This window comes from Canis aureus, chromosome 28 (genome assembly GCF_053574225.1).
Source record: "Canis aureus isolate CA01 chromosome 28, VMU_Caureus_v.1.0, whole genome shotgun sequence".
Lineage (NCBI taxonomy): Eukaryota > Metazoa > Chordata > Mammalia > Carnivora > Canidae > Canis > Canis aureus.
The window spans coordinates 14,940,009-14,962,393 of record NC_135638.1 but is presented as its reverse complement, the minus strand read 5'-3'; the positions used below and the strand labels follow the sequence as shown (position 1 = coordinate 14,962,393).

The 22,385-nt window shown below is 39.3% G+C and overlaps 1 long non-coding RNA gene across 6 annotated transcripts in view; it reads left to right on the top strand.

The window, feature by feature from the left end:
• The window catches only part of LOC144300457 (uncharacterized), a 92,520-nt gene extending 80,801 nt beyond the window's left edge, over positions 1 to 11,719 (top strand). For 2 of the 6 annotated variants that reach the window (XR_013367101.1, XR_013367098.1), the window contains one exon: positions 11,522 to 11,719. This is a non-coding gene — a long non-coding RNA (uncharacterized LOC144300457). Of the gene's footprint in view, positions 1 to 10,423; positions 11,323 to 11,521 lie in introns of those variants that run through there. The other 4 variants (XR_013367096.1, XR_013367099.1, XR_013367100.1 and 1 more) reach the window with 3 other exon arrangements.
• The last annotated feature ends 10,666 nt before the right edge of the window (positions 11,720 to 22,385 follow it).

The window sequence follows — 22,385 nt, the reverse complement described above, 5'->3', positions numbered from 1 at the left end:
TTTATCATCATTAGCCATTAGGGTAATGCAAAAATTAAAACCACGCTGAGAAATAACCACACTTGGATTAGAAAAACTCATCGAAAACTGGTGTGGGGGATGTGACATGAGCAAGATTCAAGATGGCAGAAAAGGAATATCCAGTGCTCTTCTCTGCCCAGAAACATCAGTTAGAACAACTCTTCACTCTTGAAAATAACTACAGAAGCTAAGGATTCCAGGTGAGGGTTTATAGCACTTGAATAGTGTGTGTAAGAAAAGACTCATGGAGCAGATAGAAGAGGCAGTTTCACATTACTCCTGGCATTCCTCCGCCAGCAGCATGCACCCCAGTGTGAACAGAGAAACCCTCCCTGTGGGGGAAGGAAAGTGAAGTGAGGACCCACTTCCCCAGAGACCCCAGCGCTGACTGGTTCACTGGACCCCAGGTGATTCCTGTAGTCCAACCTCAGGGAGGGCTCTTGCAGACTCCAGCTCTGGGCCCCCACAACCCAGTGCCACCACCAGGCACCAGGCAGCTCCCTGGGACCAAAGCTCCCTCCCAGCTGACCCCAGCACCAGGCTGGCCCCCCGGCAGCACCAGCCTTCTGGCCTACAGCCATGAATCTGGATGCAAGGCCCAGCCCAGGGGTCCTCCATAGTCCTGACCCCGACTCCCCTAGACTTAGGACCCAACCTTGCATGTGGACCATTTGGATTTCAGGTAAATTTCCACCTAACAATTGACTCTTATACCAACTTTCTTTGCCAAATATTTCTCTCAGAGACCTTATGGGGAGGCCTTGGTATGTCTGGGATCATATTCCTACATTTTGGGGTTCCCTGGTCATAAGATAAGAGCATTGTGATCTTATCCCCAATTCTAATGTAATCACTTGTCATATATAAACAAACCTATGTCTAACTGTTCAAAAGAACAGTTGTTAGGTGGAACTTACCCCTGAAATCCAAGAGACAGTAACTATGGCAAACCAGACTGGGCCACAGGGAGCCACCAGTTTCCCTAAATCATTTGCATTTTACTACAGTGATTCTACCTCCTAAGTATAATTCAAATAATTTCTTGGACTATGCCTATCAAATCAATGTTTCTCCTCCTAGGAAAGGAGCAAGGGAAAGAATAGAACGAGGAATTTGATAGTATACATAGAATTTTCTATTTGAAATTTTATTTTAAAAAGAGAGGAAAATTAAAAAAAAAAAAGAGAGAGAGAGAGGAAAATAATTACTTGAGAAGCATTTACTCAGTATTATGACCTGTCTTCAATTACTCTCTGTTCACCAGGGGTAGCTAACATCCATTCTTCTCTAAATCTAAGCCTAGTCATGGTCTCCTTCCTTCTCTTCTCTCTTGCTCTGAGTCATTGTTTTGATCTGCTTTCAGGTCCTATGCTAATCGGTGTCCCAAGCTGACCCATGCTGGTTCATTTAAGTGAAGCAGTGCTGTTGTGCTTCTTGAAAAGAATTTTTGTTTCTTCTTCTCTTCTTGTTCATCATGAAATCCTTAAATTCTCACGTCCTGATCTGCATTATTCTCTGCTTGCTATGATCTATGCAATGCTGAAGTGATGAGGCACATCTACGTCACTGATGTGCCCCTCTGGTAATGTGCCCTACAGAATGCTGCATGTCCTGCTGGAGAGGAGTGAGGGGTATTATGAATCCCTAGATGGAAAGGAAAATTAGTTTGTATAGTACTTAGAAAACTATCCAAAATCTTTATATTCAAGTCCCTCCTTCCACCTGACCCACTCTCTTGAGTAGAGGCAAGGGGAAAAAATTAACAGTTTTATTTTTTATTTGGGACCCATTTTTCATTTGGGACTCTTCTAACTTCTGTGCACTCCTTATGTTGTTGAAGACTGACTCTACCTTTTCTGTCTCCACCCCAGAAAGCCTGGGGAAATATGTGCTACTCCTGGAGCATCAGGTAACTCAGGGCATATCCTCTGTTTCCTCTGGCCCCTGTGGTTGGTTTATGTTTGATATTCACCAATAAACTAAGGATATTATTAGTGATATTGAGAAAAAAGTGAAATCCTGGATCTAACAGAAATAGAGGTCAAATGAAAGGCAAACACATACTACATACAAGTCAGAGATGAATGACAACTATGGTCTTAATCAGAGTTTTGGAAAAGACTTTGTGTGACTCCTGACTCACACAGAGGGAAAGCAATTTACATTTCACATCTGAGACAGAACAATCTGTCACTTAGAAATATTTGGGTCAGTAATATCGTCGGAGAATGAAATCACGATGAGAACGTGAGAGTGATCCCAAATAAACTGGATAATCAGAAAAATTCCAAGACATGAAATCTTCCTTCCTTTTCCTTCATATTTATGTATATATATGTGTGTGTATAATTATGTATATATATATTTGTATATTTATATTGTATAATATATTGTATATGTATATATGCATATTTATATATTATATATATAAATTTATATATATTATATGTGCACAGATATATGTGAACTTATATATACATTTTATATATAATAAATTTATATAGTATATATGTAATCTCTACTCTGCCACTAAGAGACTGGCAGATGATAGGTGGTTTACAAATTTCATCCAGATTAGAAAATTATTAGATTCTCTGCATCTTTACCCTATGATGGAATTTTACTTACAGACATTTAGAATTGTTAGCAGGAACAAAAAAATAAAAATGGTTTCTTAAGGAAGCATATTGTGATATGGAGAAAAGATAATATAGGCATATACAGGTATGAAGAAAAAGAATAAATTGAAATATTTCATTTTTCAACAAAATGACTTCGGATGTGTCTTTAAAGGATTTTCTATTTAAACTATCATTTAAAAATTATCTACTTTATAGATCTTGGGGCTTAAAAATAATGGTTGCTGCTATATACAAATACTTTGTGAAAAAAACATTAAAATCACATATGTGTAAACATTTAAGGCTGGTTATCAGCAGCAGAGCTGTCTTTGTTTACCATAAATGTCAGACTCAAATTCTTCCAAATTCATTTGTGCTAAAAAGGATGTCACACTTCAGTTCACTACATCCTCACACTGTGACTAACAGAGATTTTTACCCATGACCAAAACTCAGCTGCATTGTCTAGGCAATACTTTATTGTATCCTAAAGCATCCCTTCTACAGAAAAAAAAAAAAAAAAAAAACCTGAGCTGCCTGGTTTTTCCTCTAGAAACTGCTCAGCTGTCCTGCAGGTTGCTATTTGCACTCGGCAGCCTGGGAGGTTGCTAAGCAGCAAGCAATGCTTCTCTGCTCAAAGACCTGCTATGTTTCAGGGCCTTCTTGCTCTAGATTTTCTATTTAATGATAAAGGGACTTAATAAAGCAATATTGGCTGAGCTTTTACTTAAAACATATTCAATGTCCTTGATATAGTGACCATTTTAGTAACAGCACTTCATTTGTGTTGAGATCATAGTATGTTAGATTTCCAGTGTTATTCAGCAGTTATCATGTCTACATCCCCAGTTTACAGATGAAAAAACTGAAGCTCAGAAATGGGAAGTAAAATTTCTAATTTGTGGGTAAGTAAATTGTTTATATTCCTCAGAACCCACTCTGAGTATAAACTCCACTGTCAGGAAAATTATCAAGGAGAGTGAGTTGCTGAGACCAGATCGACACTGGATAAAGGATCCCCTCAGATCTAACAAAAAAAGTCCTTCTAAACAGCCCTTACTTCTTTTCTTGGTCTCACATCAAGAAATGGATGAACATCGGAAATCCAGAAAAATTCACATAATACATGTACATTTAAGTTCATTTAAACTCAGAATACATAGGTTCCCTAAAGTCCATCTAAAAATACTGTAGGTTAAGGGACACCTAAGTGGCTCAGTGGTTGAGCACCTGCCTTCTGCCCAGGACATGGTCCCAGAGTCCTGGGATCCAGTCCCACATCAGGCTCCCTGCATGGAGCCTGTTTCTCTCTCTACCTGTGTCTCTGCCTCTCTCTTTCTGTCTCTCATGAATAAATACAAATCTTTAAAAAACAAATACTGTAGGTTAAAATCCCAATTCTAAATGTTCTGGATGTCAAGAATATTCTCATATATTTTGAACTCATCATTGCTTTGTCCTTCTTAATATTCATTGAGTACTTACTATGTTCTAGGAGCTTTACCTGTATTCAGATATTCATTCGTCTTAAAAACCCTAAAGATTGTTACAATTATACTCTTCATCTTACAGATGAGGGAATTGAAACACAGAGACATTAAGTAATTTGGTGAAGGTCACAGAGCCAATAAGTGGTAGTATTAAGACCAAGATTCTAACTTACATGGTCTCGCTCCAGAGCTGGAATGTGCTTTTCACCACAGAATAATGTGATTGATCAAGCATTCGAAACATGCCACTCACTTTTGTTGACTTCTTCAGTTTTCCAAACCTTCTGAAGAAGGTTATCATTATTATTTCCATTTTTTAGATGAAGAAACTGAGATTTATAGAGATGAAGTCCAATGTTGCTAAAGCTATGAAGTTATAGAACTGAGAAATAGACCCAGACCTTCTAACACACAGGGGGCAGCATTACTTTCTTTATAGCAGTACACTCCAATAGAATTTTCTACATTTGGGACACCTGGGTGGCTCAGGGGTTAAGCGTCTGCCTTCGGCTCAGGTTGTGATCTCGGGATCCAGGGATCAAGTCCCACATCGGACTCCCTGCATGGAGCCTGCTTCTCCCTCTGTCTGTGTCTCTGCCTCTTTCTGTATGAATAAATAAATAAAATCTTTTTTTAAAAAAAAGAATTTTATACATTGATGTAAATGTCCAGAATGGTAGACACTACTTGCATCTTTATTATAATTGTCCACACTGATATTACAACTGAAAACATAGGAACAAAGGACCTGATTTTGTATGAGAATTGAAGCATGAATTCCAATCGTTAAAATAATGTCCACACAAAATACAGCATCCATTCCTGATCAAAACTCTTCAGAGTGTAGGGATAGAGGGAACATTCCTCGACATCTTAAAAGCCATCTATGAAAAGCCCACAGCAAATATCATTCTCAATGGGGAAGCACTGGGAGCCTTTCCCCTAAGATCAGGAACAAGACAGGGATGTCCACTCTCACCACTGCTATTCAACATAGTACTGGAAGTCCTAGCCTCAGCAATCAACAAAAAGACATTAAAGGCATTCAAATTGGCAAAGAAGAAGTCAAACTCACCCTCTTCACCGATGACATGATACTCTACATAGAAAACCCCAAAGCCTCCACCCCAAGATTGCTAGAACTCATACAGCAATTCGGTAGCGTGGCAGGATACAAAATCAATGCCCAGAAATCAGTGGCATTTCTATACACTAACAATGAGACTGAAGAAAGAGAAATTAAGGAGTCAATCCCATTTACAATTGCACCCAAAAGCATAAGATACCTAGGAATAAACCTAACCAAAGAGGTAAAGGATCTGTGCCCTCAAAACTATAGAACATTTCTGAAAGAAATTGAGGAAGACACAAAGAGATGGAAAAATATTCCATGCTCATGGATTGGCAGAATTAATATTGTGAAAATGTCAATGTTACCAAGGGCAATATACACGTTTAATGCAATCCCTATCAAAATACCATGGACTTTCTTCAGAGAGTTAGAACAAATTATTTTAAGATTTGTGTGGAATCAGAAAAGACCCCGAATAGCCAGGGGAATTTTAAAAAAGAAAACCATGTCTGGGGGCATCACAATGCCAGACTTCAGGTTGTACTACAAAGCTGTGGTCATCAAGACAGTGTGGTACTGGCACAAAAACAGACACATAGATCAGTGGAACAGAATAGAGAATCCAGAAATGGACCCTGAACTTTATGGGCAACTAATATTCGATAAAGGAGGAAAGACTATCCATTGGAAGAAAGACAGTCTCTTCAATAAATGGTGCTGGGAAAATTGGACATCCACATGCAGAAGAATGAAACTAGACCACTCTCTTTCACCATACACAAAGATAAACTCAAAATGGATGAAAGATCTAAATGTGAGACAAGAATCCATCAAAATCCTAGAGAAGAACACAGGCAACACCCTTTTTGAACTCGGCCGTAGTAACTTCTTGCAAGATACATCCACGAAGGCAAAAGAAACAAAAGCAAAAATGAACTATTGGGACTTCATCAAGATAAGAAGCTTTTGCACAGCAAAGGATACAGTCAACAAAACTCAAAGACAACCTACAGAATGGGAGAAGATATTTGCAAATGACATATCAGATAAAGGGCTAGTTTCCAAGATCTATAAAGAACTTATTAAACTCAACACCAAAGAAACAAACAATCCAATCATGAAATGGGCAAAAGACATGAACAGAAATCTCACAGAGGAAGACATAGACATGGCCAACATGCACATGAGAAAATGCTCTGCATCACTTGCCATCAGGGAAATACAAATCAAAACCACAATGAGATACCACCTCACACCGGTGAGAATGGGGAAAATTAACAAGGCAGGAAACAACAAATGTTGGAGAGGATGCGGAGAAAAGGGAACCCTCATACACTGTTGGTGGGAATGTGAACTGGTGCAGCCACTCTGAAAAACTGTGTGGAGGTTCCTCCAAGAGTTAAAAATATACCTGCCCTACGACCCAGCAATTGCACTGTTGGGGATTTACCCCAAAGATACAAATGCAATGAAACGCCGGGACACCTGCACCCCGATGTTTATAGCAGCAATGGCCACGATAGCCAAACTGTGGAAGGAGCCTCGGTGTCCAACGAAAGATGAATGGATAAAGAAGATGTGGTTTATGTATACAATGGAATATTACTCAGCTATTAGAAATTCAAATACCCACCATTTGCTTCAACGTGGATGGAACTGGAGGGTATTATGCTGAGTGAAGTAAGTCAGTCAGAGAAGGACAAACATTATATGTTCTCATTCATTTGAGGAATATAAATAATAGTGAAAGGGAATATAAGGGAAGGGAGAAGAAATGTGTGGGAAATATCAGAAAGGGAGACAGAACGTAAAGACTGCTAACTCTGGGAAACGAACTAGGGGTGGTAGAAGGGGAGGAGGGCGGGGGGTGGGAGTGAATGGGTGACGGGCACTGGGGGTTATTCTGTATGTTAGTAAATTGAACACCAATAAAAAATAAATTAAAAAAAAATAATGTCCACAGAGCTGTTATCATAAATATCTTTATTCTAATTAAATCAAAGAAAAGACAAAACAAAATTTTAAAAAGTTAGGTAAAAAAAAAAAAAGGTCACACCTACTGCTACAATTTCCAAACATAAGTGAAATAAAGTGATATTCTTTCTTGATTGTATGTACTTCATCCATTTTTTTTCTTGGAATCCTTTTTTATCCCCAAGTCAGACTTCGGACATCCTGGTTGATACTTTCTTTTAGATTCATTGCTTGGGTTTGGTTTCTCAGCACAAATATACTGATTTCATGCTCTTATTTATTAATCTAGTCACATATTAAAGAAATTGAACTGAATGATCAGTTTGACTGGTATAGTAGGTATAGACATGAGGATGTTCTCATGCCATCCATTAAAAAGATATACTTTCAATTTCCACACCTACATTGTAGTAGATAGGCCAGCCCAGTCATAATTAACAAAGCTGGAACAGAAATATGAGTTTATATATGTTATGAAATCCAAATTGTATCTTCTTCTCCCCTGCCCTGCTCCTATTAATAGTTAAATTCATGATTCACCATTCTACATGCTTAGGACTGCCTTGTCTCTAGCTCTGGCTTCAGTTTTTATTTTGGGTAACATTCACAGGTCAGCTATCAAGGCAGCTCCTCTTTATGATTACCGTTGAACAGACTTCTGAATATTGGTCATATTATAGATGGAATGTTTGTGTCCCTCACCTTCAACTAAATGTGAAAGCCCTAACCAAATACAGGCCAATGTGCCTGTATTTGGAGGTGGAGCTTCCAAGGAAGTAAAAAAGGTTAAATGAGGTCAAAAGAGTGGGGCCTTGATCTGATAGGATTACTGTCCTTATAAGAAGAGACACCAAGAAAGCACTCTCTCACACGCTCTCTCTCTCAGCCTCTCTCTCTCTCTCTCTCTCTCACACACACACACACACACACACACACACAAGCTCAGAGGAAAGATAATGTGAGGACAAAGCAGCTGTCTCTGAGCCAGAAAAAGGATCCTTGCCAGAAATAGAACCCTATTGGCACCTTGATCTTGTACTTTCCAGTCTCCAGAACTGTGAGAAAATAAACTTCTGTTGTCTAAGCCCTACAGTCTGTAGTATTTTGTTATGGCAGCCAGGTAGCGTAATATATATCTCTTGCTGACATGGGCAGAAAGTGACTGCCATGAACTCTCAAAGAACAGAGATTAGGGACCAGTCCTTTTCACAAGTTCAGAAAAAGTAGAAAAAAAAAATGGACTAACCAACCAAGCCAATGTACAGATAGATGTCGCCCACAACTCTGCACCCTGAGAAGAGATGACCAGGAATGGGCACTCAACATACTGCTCACAAAGTTAAAAGCCTCTAGAAAGGGTTCCACGAGGACCAGCACTTGTGGAGGAGTAAGAAGCTCCGAGAAAGATCCACATCATTGGGGTGGACATGGCACATTCAGAGTGGAAGAGGCCCAATTGTTGATATTTGAATCCAGTTTCAGCCAGGCGCAGGCTACCAATATCCCAAGGAGAAATTAAGGAGAATAAGCAATGCCAATTCAATTCCACACATACTTATTGATACGTACCCTGTACCAGGCTAGCTCATAGCTACTGCAATAACATATATATGCACAGAGAGTATTAGTGGATCACAGAAGACAAACAATGATGGTAGTCATGGAGGAAGAAGTTGAGTAAAGAGATGCTCTTGAATGAGGTGATATTAGAATTAAAAATGCAAGGTTATGAGAGAGATAGGTTGAAAACAAAGGGAAAAGGACAGGTAGAGATGACAAGGTGAATATAAGTTTGAAAAGGAAAAAGAACATGGCAGACTGGGTGACCTCAGGCAAATCGATATCGCTAAAGAGTAAATCCTAACATGGAGATTGGTGATATTTGTTGCTGGAAATCTAGGTAGAAGTCAGATCATGAAGAGATGCATGTATTGTGCTAAGAAAATTGGGCATTATGTTATTGGTAATGGACATCTTTGAAGAGCATTAAGCAGAAGAGTTACATGTTACATGTAAGTGGTCCCAATGGGAGTGTGAAGAAGGGACTGGTTCAAAGACCAAAAGTTTTTTACCAAACCAGGCAAGAGATAAGGAATGGTAACTAATTAGACTACTAAGACTATTAAGAGACAAGGTAGTAGTTAGTAGTTGGAATAGAGCATAGAGAACAAATTCAAAAACTAGTTACAGAAAGAATGGACAGGATTGCATGTCTGAATGTGGAAGACAAGAAAGAAGACAAAAACAAGGTTGCTAGCTTGAGTGACTACATAGGTTATTGCCTCCAGGGGACACAGAGAATATGGAAGGTGACCACAGATGTAAGTTCAGTTCAGAAATCCTGAATTTTAATTGCCTCTTGCATAGGCAGGAGGTCATATACAGGCAGCCATTGGATACAGAAGTTTAAATTTTATTAGACATATTTGGTCTACAAGATGTAAATATGGAGATCAACAAAGTTTAGGAGAATATTGAAATAGATAAGATTAGTCAGGAAAGGCATGCAAAGAGGAAAGAATTTTCCCAACATTTTAAAAGGAATGTGGAGGAGAAAGAGAAGCCTGGCAGGGAGCAGCTACAATATAAGGAACATCTGGGATCTTACAAGCCAGGAGAGTAATTTGGAGTGATTGACAGCATCACTGAAACAAAGATACCAAGTGAATAAATACCAAAAATGCCATTTTAGTTTTGTAAATACTTGGTCACTGATAACCTTAGAACAGTTTCAGTGGAGTGGCTGGGATGGCAACCAAAGGCTGAAGAGTAAAACGTAAGTGGGAGGTAGGGAAATCAAGACAGGGAGTAGAGCCTCTTCTTTGGAAAGGTATATATAATTCTACACCAAATATTACAGATCAAGGAGATTAAGAGAGACACGCAACAGCTCAATTAACCAATCTCTTCATGTCCAAAGGGAAAACATCCTATTAAGTTGTAAATAGCCCTTGTATTGGCACTACATGGAAAGGGAGATCAAAAATGAAATCAAAAACATCATGTTTGAACATGAAAAACAAAGCTCTATTCTGAGTGGTGGATGAGATATAAAGAAATGCCAGATGCAGCCTGTGGTCCCCCAGGCTCACCATAGCACATAGAGATGAGACTCAAAATAATCAAGAACTAAATGGTCAGAGAGCAGCTGAGAGTCAGATCTTAAAAATGAATAAGGCACCAGTGTATGTTTACTTCTTTGTTCATATGCAACCTAACTATTCTCACTTATTATCTCTTTCAAGGAAGTCACTGAAAGGATGTGACCACCAGTTGACCTGTGAGCTAGACCCCTGGCAATCAGAAGCTCTTTGTTCTTGGCATGTATGATCTGCCCACTGTTTCAGCACTAGAAGCAAGCCTTAAGAGAGGAATGTGTTATTGAGACCATCTGGATTAGATATATGACTGAACCCCACCCATTGAGGCCTCTATATAAACTCTTAAGATTTTGCTGGATAAGTACTGAGATCTACTCATCTTGTGGCCACCAAAGACAAGCCTTGTATGCAAGTTCCTTCGCCTATTAAAACTGCTGTCTACAGATCTGGAATAGCTTGACTCTTTCTTCAGTCTCTTTCTGCCCTCCATATACAGGCGCCAATTCCAAATTTTATGAGAAGAACTCTCCAGGTTTTGAACCAATACCCTTCATTTGAAAACCTGACTCCTGACAACTAAACTCCCAGCACATTCCCTTGCAGCCCCTAAACTACTGGGTAGAGTTAATACCATTGCCCCTGGCTCCGCGGGGAGAGGCCCTTTGATCGCCCCATCTGAGGCCATTTAGGACTCCCGTAGGACCAGCTCATCACCATAATGGGGAATGTAAAGAACCCCAGAGCAATAGCAGAGTATAAAGATCATATGGCTGCTGGCCTGCTCCAGCATTGTGCTCACATTTCACTAGGTCTTGCTTCTGTGATTAAACCCAACCTACCATACTAAATCAAAGAGTACAACCCTGGACCATTTCCTTTGGAATATTGCTTGAATCTTCACATTAGTCCCTGTCAGGAGTCTGTTAATCTAAGTCTAGATTCCTGCCTCATGCCCACCACAGGATTAGATTTCATCATCCAGAAGTTTTGCCCAGGAGCTGGGGTAGCCATGAATATGCTCTTAGATCCCTTCCTATAGAGAAGACAGCCACAGCAAAAGTTGTCCACAGCATGGGTATTACGGCCTGGGGGATCTTGAAGCTGACACAAAGTCTTAGTATATCAGTTCAAGTCCTCTTTTGTTTCATGAAGAATGTACATATATATCTCTTTCTATAAATCAATAGATCAGTAGTGTACTTACTTTGCTAATGCTCAGTGTAATCTTTGTCTTTTCTGCAGAGATATCTGTGCCTAAAAAGATCTTCGGAAGAAGGATCTATACAAAGTGAAAGCACTTGAAAGTTTTAGATTCTATCCATTATTGATCACAATACCATGGAAGGAGGATTTATGCGCCATGGCCATAGGCAAGTCATTTAAGGACTCTTTGGCTTGGGTTTTTTAACTTTAATTGTGGTAATAATACCTGCCTTAGTTACTGTCAATAGGTAACTATTATCATAGGGTAGTTGTAATGTTAAAAGAATGTATTACTTAACTTATTTGTGCCTCAGTTTCTTTACCCAAAAAAACAGGAATAATAAAAGCACCTACCTCATAGAATTGTGGTAAAAAAAAAAAAAAACTACTTGTGTATATAAAATATTGAAATACTTCTCATATACAAAGGATACTTTTCCAAGGAGATATACAAATGGCCATCACTAGCGTGTAAAAATATGCTCGACATCACAAATGATTAGAAAAAATGCAAATCAAAACCACAATGAGACACTTCTTACCTCTTACCTTCCAGAATGGTTATTATCCAAAAAAAAAAAAAAAAAAAAAGGAAGTGTTGGTGGTTGAAGAGGATGTAGAGAAATTATGTCTTTTGGTAGGAATGTAAAATGGTTCACTCATTATAGCAAATAGTATGGAGTTTCCTCAAAATATTAAAAATAGAATTTCTATATGATCTATCATTCTCACCTTAGGGTATATATCCAAAAGAATTGAAAACAATATCTCAAAGAGATAGTTGCATAGCTATGTTCATTGTAGCATTGCTTATTCACAATAAGCAAGAAGTAGAAGAATTTAAATATCCATCAATGGATGGAAACATTTTACGTATATATAAAATTTTATATATAAAATATATAAAATGTTTTGTATATATAAACATTTTATATATTTTATATATATATATATACACACACACACACACAAACACACACACACACATATATGCAATGGAGTATTATTCAGCCTTAAAAAAAAAAGAAAGAAAGAAAGTCCTGTCATATGCTACAATATGGACGAACCTGGAAGACACTACGCTAAGTGAAACAGGCCAGTTACAGAAGGACAAGTACTGCATGATACCACTTATACGAGGTATCTAAAATAATCAAACAGAAGGTAGAATGGAGTGCAAGAGAACAGGGGTAGGGGCAGTTGGGGAATTTTTGTTGGGTGGGTGTAGAGTTTCAATCATGCAGCATGGTAGTAGAGGTGGGTGGTTCCTGGGCATCTCTTACACAATGTGCATATGGTCCACAATATTGTACTGTACTCAATTCTTGGAAATTGTTGGAAGGGTGAATGTTGTGTTATGTGCTTTTTCTGCGATACTTTAAAAAGTTGGGAGAAGTAAACTCTGTGGCAGAGACTGACACATGATTGTACTTAAATCTCTAAAGCCTAGCCTGAGATTTGACAAAGAGTGAGGTTTAAAACAAATGCTTCTTGAAGGAGGAAAGTCTGAATGAATGCAACAATAACCTGAGACTAAAATTTAAAATGTATTCAGCTCCTGGATATTTGCTGGGGACCCTTGCCTCTCCCAACCTTGGGTTTGGTGTCCATGGTGGTGACTAGGCTATTGATTACTGGTCACTAGGGACCATTCTGTGATAGTCAAAAGTGTCATTTTCAGATAAAGAGCTATGTGGGAAAGATAGAAAATTCCAGATTCACTGAATGTTCTTTCCTTCCAAGAAACTTTGTCTAAACTGTCCTACTTTCTCCGCTGTTGTTGTCAGCAGTTCTTGCTTCTTCGATCCTTCATTTTTGTTATCTCGGTTTTCTGAAAACTGATGTTTCCCTATGCTGAGATAATTTCTTTTCCTATTACACATTTGAGTTTAATTCTTGAATTATAAAGTGATTCTGAATGTAGGTCACTTCTCTCATGTACTGGAGAAGTCAGAAGGGTCTGAGCAGTCAGAAGCTGAGTCATCCAAAGCTGGCTTTCTCTATTCAGGAAGGTCTTCCCAGCAAGTTTGCCCAGTATCCCTGCACCTAGGGTTCAGAGGGCTGTCTTCTTTTCTGTCCAGGCTAAGGAGGGTAACAGAAAGCAAAACATAATCATTCATTCAAAAAAATGCTAAATACGACCTCAGCATTAGACACTCAAGTACTAGGATAGGTCAAAGAGACAGAAAAAAATCCATAATTAATCCCAGAGGGATAAAGCATAGGAGTGTGGATAGGGGCTGCAGGATAACAGAAGAGTTGCCACTATCTTAGCTAAGAATGACCGAGACTGCTCAGTAAATGCTTTCCATAAAAGAACTAATCTATAAAAGATGACCAGGAATTGGCCAGGCTGAAGGGGTGGGGCGTTGGGTGGAGGTCGGGGAAGGAAACAAGTACATTAAAAGGAGAGGCAGCAATTCTCTCATATCATTGTGCTCCAGGAGAACTGCTAAGTCTAGAGAAAAGAGTCTAGGTGGAAAGGTTGCAAGAGATAGAAGCCGAGAGCTTAACACAAAAATAAGACGAAGGAGGTGCTCACATACCTTCTGATAAATTTGAAACTTCTCTTGAAGATTATTGGAAGTCAAGTGGCGCAGAGAGACTGGCTCTTCAGAAAGACAACTTAGCAAGTGTGTGCAGAGTCGATTAGAGAGAATGAAGTAGAAATGGGGAAGCTGGTTACACGGCTATTGTTACTCTTCAGGAGAGAGGTTATTAAAGTCTGAACTAGGGAAAAGGTTGTGGGAATGAAGACAGAAAAGATTCAGAAGCCTTTTGTTAAGGAGGTGGTAAAAGGATGCATTTAAGATTGTATACTCTCATTAGACTTCCTGGATTTACTACTTACATGTTTTGTGGAAATATAATCACCATTTTAAAAATAATTTTACCTAATTTTGTAATTATTATTATTCAAGGCATAAAGGGAAAAAATACCTACCTGTAAAATACTACCATCCAAAAATAACATACCACTAACATATTACTGTGTATTTTTTGTACTTTATAGAATTTTTAACAAAATCACCACCATTATACTCCATTCACTTGCACCACAACCTACTTAAAAGCCAATATTTTTAAAGAAATTTCAGAACTACAACTATTTGATGAAAACTTAAGCAAGCACTACGTAAGTTGCACTATGTACAACTGACAATTGTTTTTGCCATATGGGTTCAAGTTTCTTTTTAATAGAACAAAACAACAAATACATTCAAAGTCCCACTTAGGGATCCCTGGGTGGCGCAGCGGTTTGGCGCCTGCCTTTGGCCCAGGGCGCGATCCTGGAGACCCAGGATCAAATCCCACATCAGGCTCCTGGTGCATGGAGCCTGCTTCTTCCTCTGCCTATGTCTCTGTCCCTCTCTCTCTCTCTCTGTGACTATCATAAATAAATAAAAATTAAAAAAAAAAAAAACAAAGTCCCACTTATTGTGTGATCCTAAGTACTGCTCCCCCTTTTTAGGCAACCATTATCATAAATTCAGTATACATATTTCCATGTTTCATACAGCTAGAAAGATGTATTTTAACCTTGAATAACATATAACATGCTCTGTGTGTGTATCTTTAATTTTACAAAATGAACTTTGAGAACACAGCATAGCGTAATGGCTAAAGCTTGGACTCAAAAGATAGACTGTCATTCAATTGGGGAAGTGTTAAAAATGATGTATAGGAAGAAACAAAGTCACAAACTATTTAGGATTTAAATTCAGTAGGGCTTGACTGTATGTTGAACTGGAGAAGTGAAAAAAGGTAAGGAATTTGGGATACCTGGCCAACACGCCCATAACATGGGTAACTAGGTGGTTATAATATTGTCAATGAGGTAAAACTTTTGTAGGAAAACAGCTTAAAGAGCAGAATGCTGTTTTTGGTAGTAATCATTACATTATAGGCATCCAGGCAGCCTATAAATACACAGATATGAGGATCTTTAGAAACTTTAGGCCAACTTGAAAGCTGTCAGTAGGTAGATGATAGTTAAGTCTCGAGGACTTAGGCAATCACCTAAGACAGAGCATTGTTTGATGGAAGAACCTTCCCAAGATCTAAGGGGAAAAGTGGAGGAAAGAAAACTTACAGAAGGTCAAAAAGATACAAGGAAGGTGAGTAGCAATGTCAACTGGGACAGAATATCCAGAAAAATATTCACAATTTGGAAGCTGAAGGGAACTTACAGAGTAAAGTTCGAACCCAGTTGCTAAAATAGAAGCCAGATGGTAATGAGTTAGTTACTAAGTGAATGAGACAGAATTGGGGCACTGAGTGTAGGCAATCTAATTGAGAAAATAATATTTAAGTGCCACGCACAAATTGTGAAGAGACGAAGTGAGCAGCCCAACGTCAAAGTTCAATCTCATAGTCCATACCGGCTTGGTTCAGAGCCTCAGTGCCTCACCGTGAGGCTTATGTGGACTTTGTGAACTGATTCCCATAGATGACTTCAATTTCTCATAAAATCTTCATCTTCTGAGCACTAAATATGGAGTGGTTGCAAGGAAGCTTGCTAACTAAGCACCGACCTTACAACCAAGAAGGCTGAACACCCCAACAGACTTGGGGCTGCTTCTAGTTCTGTGACCATCGTGTTTGGTCTGAATGGACAACTGTTTCCACCACAGGGTCTGCTAGGACTGCTCTAGCTTCATGCTCACTCTAGCATCTGGGCTCCTTTCCTGTTCCCATCATGGAGCTTTTCCCAAGGGCCAGACCCAGCCTTGTTTCCCTGTGGTCCACGCCCGACAGTTTTATGCTCCCCAGAGTCAGGACTTCATAATGCTCACCAAGCTTTCCAGGGCTTGCCTGTAGCCCCCTGAATGACTCTTGTAGGAAGTAAGACTATAAAATGTACCCTCTGACCTCTGTAATCCTCAAAGCAGCTGGGATCTCTTTTCTGCCTGTATCCCATCTTTCCAACCCTCTACTTTTTATCCATATATTTCTTCATTTCTACCTTGTGGTCTTTCTGGGATCCTCTGCTGGCCCCAACAAATCTTGTGAAGATGGAGGTCCTGTGTGCTCTGGCTCAAACCCATGACACAGCCACTGAGTTCCTATTGTTAAGGTATCCTCTCAATTAGCAGAATTATTTTTTTCTTTATTTTTGTTTTACTAATCACCAAGTCCCAAAGACTATGTTTATCTATCGGTAGGGCCCCTATCAATTATTTTAAAGGATACTTAACAAATGAAGACATATATTGATACACGCTATATCTGCTGTCTCATGCTGCAGAATATGGGAGTTATAGAGCTAAGAGAAAAAAGATATGAAAATGTAATATGATAAAAATTAATAAAATATGTAAGATTTTCTAAGAGTAGCCAAAGGCTCACCAGGGTAGCATATTTCCCAATGAGGGATACAAACTATAATCAAAATTCTTAGCTGTAAACAACTTTAAACTGTACAAGAAAACGTTATGTCCTTTTATTTGAGCTTCACAATGAGACTGCCAGATGGAAATCAGGAATTACCATCAAAGGAATTTTACAAATGAGGAAATTGCAATATAAAAAGTTCAACTCAATTGGAAAACTGTACTTGAACCCTTATGGTGTTTCTAAAGCCTGAATGTGATTCCAGACTGGATAAAGTCCAGACTGCTAACCTGGCATTAAGGTCCTGAACATTTGCTGGCTGCCCCCAAATGCTGTAGCCACGCCCAATTACTTGCTCTGCTTTTTCCAGCTTTTGGAAGCATTATTCTTTATTTCTGCAATGTCCTTCCCTCCTTCCTCCTCAATTAAATACGATAAATATCAACCTTTCTCTGACTCATCAAAATTAGTCACACCCTCTTTTAAGGTTAGGCAGCATTTTTGTGACATCTTCATTAAACCATGATTTTGTTGTTTTGGTTTGTTGTTTTGCTGTTTTTTGTTTTCCTTTGCCTTGCTTTTGCTTTTTTATATGTACAGTTGCCACATACGTCCTTTTTTCTCCTCAAAGGAACTTCGTACAGGACTTGGCTAAGAGATGAGCGCAGAGCAATATTTGTTGAATGAATTAATGTTTAAAGACAAGTCATGAGTGAAAGTGAAAGTCATGAGTGAAAGTCCTTTATGAGCACTTGTACCTGAAACTCTGAGGGAAAGCAGGTGGATTGCAGACAATATATCTACACTTGGTGATCCTTCATGCTCTTTTCCCTTTCTAGCTGTCTCAAATGAGGCAGCCCTCCACATAACATTGGGAGCCTGTTCTAGATGGTGGAGCTGTAAGAAGGAAGGAAGCTGGATTCCTGAATCATTACTTGGAGGAGAACCACCCAATAAGCAACATCTCCATTATACCCTTGTGTGAACAAGAAATTTTATGGTGTTCAGTCACTAAAATTTGGGAGGTTATCTGTCATTGCCACTAAATTACTTTAACTTAGCCCAATAATAACACGATACTACTCACATAAATTAAAAACAAATGCACAAAACAATACACATTTTATAAAACACATATAAACAAACAAACAAACAAAAAATAGATGTGTACTAAATAGAATAGTTTCCTAGGAGGAAAGATGAGGGCGTGAAAATAGACGTGGAGCTGCAGAGGCCAGCAGTGATGAGGCACACTGTAAGGTACAAACTGAAGAGTATAGCTCTGCTCCTGAGCTCCAAAGAAAGGGAAAATATTGTAATTATGCAAGAAAACTAATGGAGTTTGAAACTTGTTTACTTGAGCAACTGCCCAGTGGAAGTAAAGGAGCCAGACTCATGAGGTGGGGCTAGAGGGAGCATTGCTGAGATGTTCTCTCTCAGACGACATGATGGTGAGGAATTGTGGTGCCCTTGGGGACTAACGTGGGCTGGGCAGTCAAGGACCAGAGGCCCAGATCACAGCTAGGACCACTAGTAAAAGGTAATGATTCTGAGATGCCAGGAAGCAGAGTCTTAATCTTAGCTCTCATAAATTTGTGGTGCAGTTTTGGGAAATTTGCTGTATGATCAATACTTCAGTTTTCTAAGCCATAACATAAGTGTAACTACTACTTTATTCTGGTAGAGTGCATGACACAGCATAAATGAATCTAAAGTATTTTTGTTCAAGTATGAGCACCTCGTAGTGGGTGTATATCTGTATATGAGGACAGAAAGCGGCCTACAAGTCCACACGGATATGAGGTGCTTAGCAGCTGCAAGAATCTGGCCACCTACTGATTTATTTATCTCACCCATGCAACATCTGTTTCTGGAAAGCAAATCTAATGTCCCTTTGCAGAGCTAAGCCTAGTGGAGAGCCTCAAATAAGTATGGTCTAAATTGTTCATGACGTTTCTGCTATAGATTATCTAGTAGACCTGGTGCCTAGGTGACCACAGATATAAGAGACTAAGAACATTCAGCGAATGAAAGCAGGCCCAGGACTGACATTTTCAGAACAAGAAGAACTGGCCTGGAGAATGTTCTATTAATAGACTCTCTGGGGCCGGTTACCTAAGGAGATAATATCTCTAATTCATGGCTTCTAAATATGAGGTCCTTGGATCACTAAAATCCTTGAAATGGTAGGCAAAATTGTGTGTATGTGTATTTATGTGCATTTTTCTGGGGAGAAAGTGACTTTCCTCAGATTTTAAAAAACAATTACCAAATTCAAAAAGCCCTAGAATACTGGAATTTAGCTTCTAGTTTAGCAATTTATGCGTGTATTTTGTATGCCAAACACCAAGTGGGAAAAACAAGTCCTCTTGAATCAAGGGCAATACTGGGCAGGAAAAGATGTCAAGGTCAGACTGGAAGAGTAATTAAGTTAACCTCTGAGTGGCATTTATCATCCTGGATTTGTCTACAAGACTACTTTTCTGTTTAAGGAATGTATTGCTGCCCTGACCCTTCATTGGCCTTCTTGGAGAAAAACATTCTTTTAAATCTGGAAATCATTGCATTGAATACTAAGTCCCTCCTTTTGTCCTTCAAAAACTTGTGGCCAAAATCTACATCTATGAGCCCAGCTAAGAGGTCCCTCTGGGAATGATGGTCACAGTCCATGTAGAATTTTATGCTTGATGATCAGTTCACTCATTTCTGCCTTAATTCATTTACTTACTCAGGATCAGGTTGAGATTAGGATTTAGGTGAGGGTCAGAAATAAGGATAGGTACCATGTTAGGTTGTGGATGATATTAAAATTTATGAGAGGTGATAATCCTCAGAAAGATGGATTATGTTTAAGAATGGGGTAAGTTTCAGTGTTAGGAGTTTCAGTGTTAGGTGAAACTCAGATGCGTATCATTAGGGATGTGTGGGTCTGTTGCAATACACTACTCCCTAATATATAAAAATGGAAGTTTATTAGTCAATTTAGGTCAAGAAATAAGATGTGTTTGCCCAAATGTCTTGGATGTTATATCATCATCCCAGTTAAATAGACAGCTACCCCATCTGAGGCAGAAGGGTTAGGCAACATTAATACACAGATGCTGAATGACATAAAACAATTGGCCTTATTTTGAGGAGTACATTACAAGCAAGGGAGATGATAGACTGGAGGAGACCAGGCAGTTAGAAAGAGGCTCTGTCAAAAAGTCTTCAATAGTCTGAAGATCTTTATCTTGATGGTGATGGCAGTGCAGCTTACCAGAAGGGGTTCCCCATCTTCCACCTCAGAGTCTGCAACCCCTTGGAAATCAAAGTGTGTGATATGGAAGCCACTGAGCTCTAATGGTCCCAGATACCTGAGGACATTTGGCAGCATCACAGAGACCCAGTGGCCTCTGAGCTTTCTGTCAGCCCCACAATTGCCTTCGGGAGCTCCCGACTACCAGTAGACAAGTGCCCCGCTGATTCTATCTCGTGAGCTTCTGTAACACCGCACCTTCAGAGGCAGCTCCTTTCCTATGTCCCTTTCCACACTGTGGGACCACAGGAATCCCCCTCCCCAGGATTCTGCTGATAAGCTAACCAAATCCAATTCCCATATTTGTTCCTCGTAGGATTCCAAGAGGATGATAGTCACACAAAGCCCTATAAGTAAAGTTGCCTTCTTTCTGTTTCCTTCAAAGATTTTACTTAATAAAATCACTTCTAAAAGCACCTGAATCTACCTGAATTAAGCAGTTGTGCTCAATGGAGCTAAAAGAAGCAAGCCCGGGATCCCTGGGCGGCTCAGCAGCTTAGCATCTGCCTTCGGCCCAGGGCATGATCCTGGGGTTCTGGGATCGAGTTTCGCGTCAGGCTCCCTGCATGGAGCCTGCTTCTCCCTCTGCCTGCCTCTCTCTCTCTCTCTCTGTCTCTCATAAATAAATAAATAAATAAATAAATAAATAAATAAATAAATAAATATTTTTAATAATGAAAAAAAGAACCAGGCCCACAAGAGGAATATGAGTGTAGAAGGAAACTGTGTCAGTACCAAAGGACTATCTCCTTTGGAGGGTAGAGCAGCAAAGTCTCATGGAGCAACTGCAGCTGTATTGGGCCAAAAGGTGCAGAAAGAGAAACAAACACCTGCTAGGAAATATGGAGCAATACGGAGGGTGACCATGAGGTATTTGTACACTATATTTCTGCTCCATTTATTCAACAAATAGACAATGTATGGATTTATAGATTAAAAACTAGGTCAGGATCAGTAAACTAAATAGGCAAAGTCCCTGCTTTCACAGAACTCCAGATTGTCTTACTAGCAATGGCAAGTATTTGAAGAGCTACCTAGAGGAATAATTGGTTCTTCAAGTGTTCCAATGCTCAAAAATGACACTTCTGTAAGGAAAAAAATTGCCTGAAAATTGTTCACGGATGACGGTCCCCTTTGAGCCAATTACTAAGTGATGAGTATCTTCCTTTGTGCTTCTAGATCTACTCTCCACACTTCTCTACCCTGCTCTCTTCTGTGAGAGCTTAACCTGTGTAGATTCAATAACCTGCACCTACTGGTTTCCAATTGGCTTAAGCTGATGAGAAACCAGATAGGAGACAAGGTAGAGCATTATCAGGATGTGACTGCCCTGACCTTTTCCTTTCAAATTTGTCTCAAGCTGGCGTTCCTTAAATCATGATGGGGAAGGGGGAGGGAGGGAGCCCTCTGTTCCTCTCAAGGAACTTCTTTTCATGACTCTGTCCTTCCAGGTCCCAGGACCACATTTCCTGTTGCCTCTTCAGGCCTAAGGATTGAAGCAGAGCCTCTACTCCTTACCAGTGGTTTCTGGACTACTGTGGTTCTCCTACTAGACCTTGCCTATTTTTTTAAATAGTTCCTTTGTATAGTAGGCTGAATAATGCCTACCTAAGATATCCCTGAAACCTATAAGTATTATAAGGAAAAAGTGCCTGCAAATGTGATTAAGTGAAGGATCTTGAGATGGAAAGATTATCCTGGATTATCCAGATGGGCCTACATGCTTTCAAACATGTCCTTATAACAGACAGAATAAAAGTAGGCAATGTGACCATGAAGAGTGATACAGCCACATGCCAAGGAATGCCAGCAGCCACCTTTGAAAAGGCAAGGAATAAATTCTCCCCTAAAGCTCCCAGAAAGTAGTCTTGCCAGCACCCTGATTTCAGTCTAAAGATACTGATTTGGACTTCTGACCTTGAAAACTATGAGAACAAATTCCTCTTGTTTCAAAGCACCACGTTTGTGGTAATTTGTTACAACAGTCACTGCAATACAATACACTTTGTTAATAAATTCTTCTAAATGTTCCTGATTATCCCAATGAGGTATTATCCTGTTAATATTTGATGCAGAGTTCTTATCATGATGGTTTGTAGAAAACAAAGCCCAATAAGATGTATAAAATTGTAGGCATACCTAGAAGAATCTTCTGCTGAAAAGAAGCTCCCTGGTTTTCATCAGACTCTCAAAATAATCTGTGACTCAATAGGTTAGAAATCAAATTATTAAGCCAAATGTTAGCAGTTACCCATTGTACCACTGGAAAAG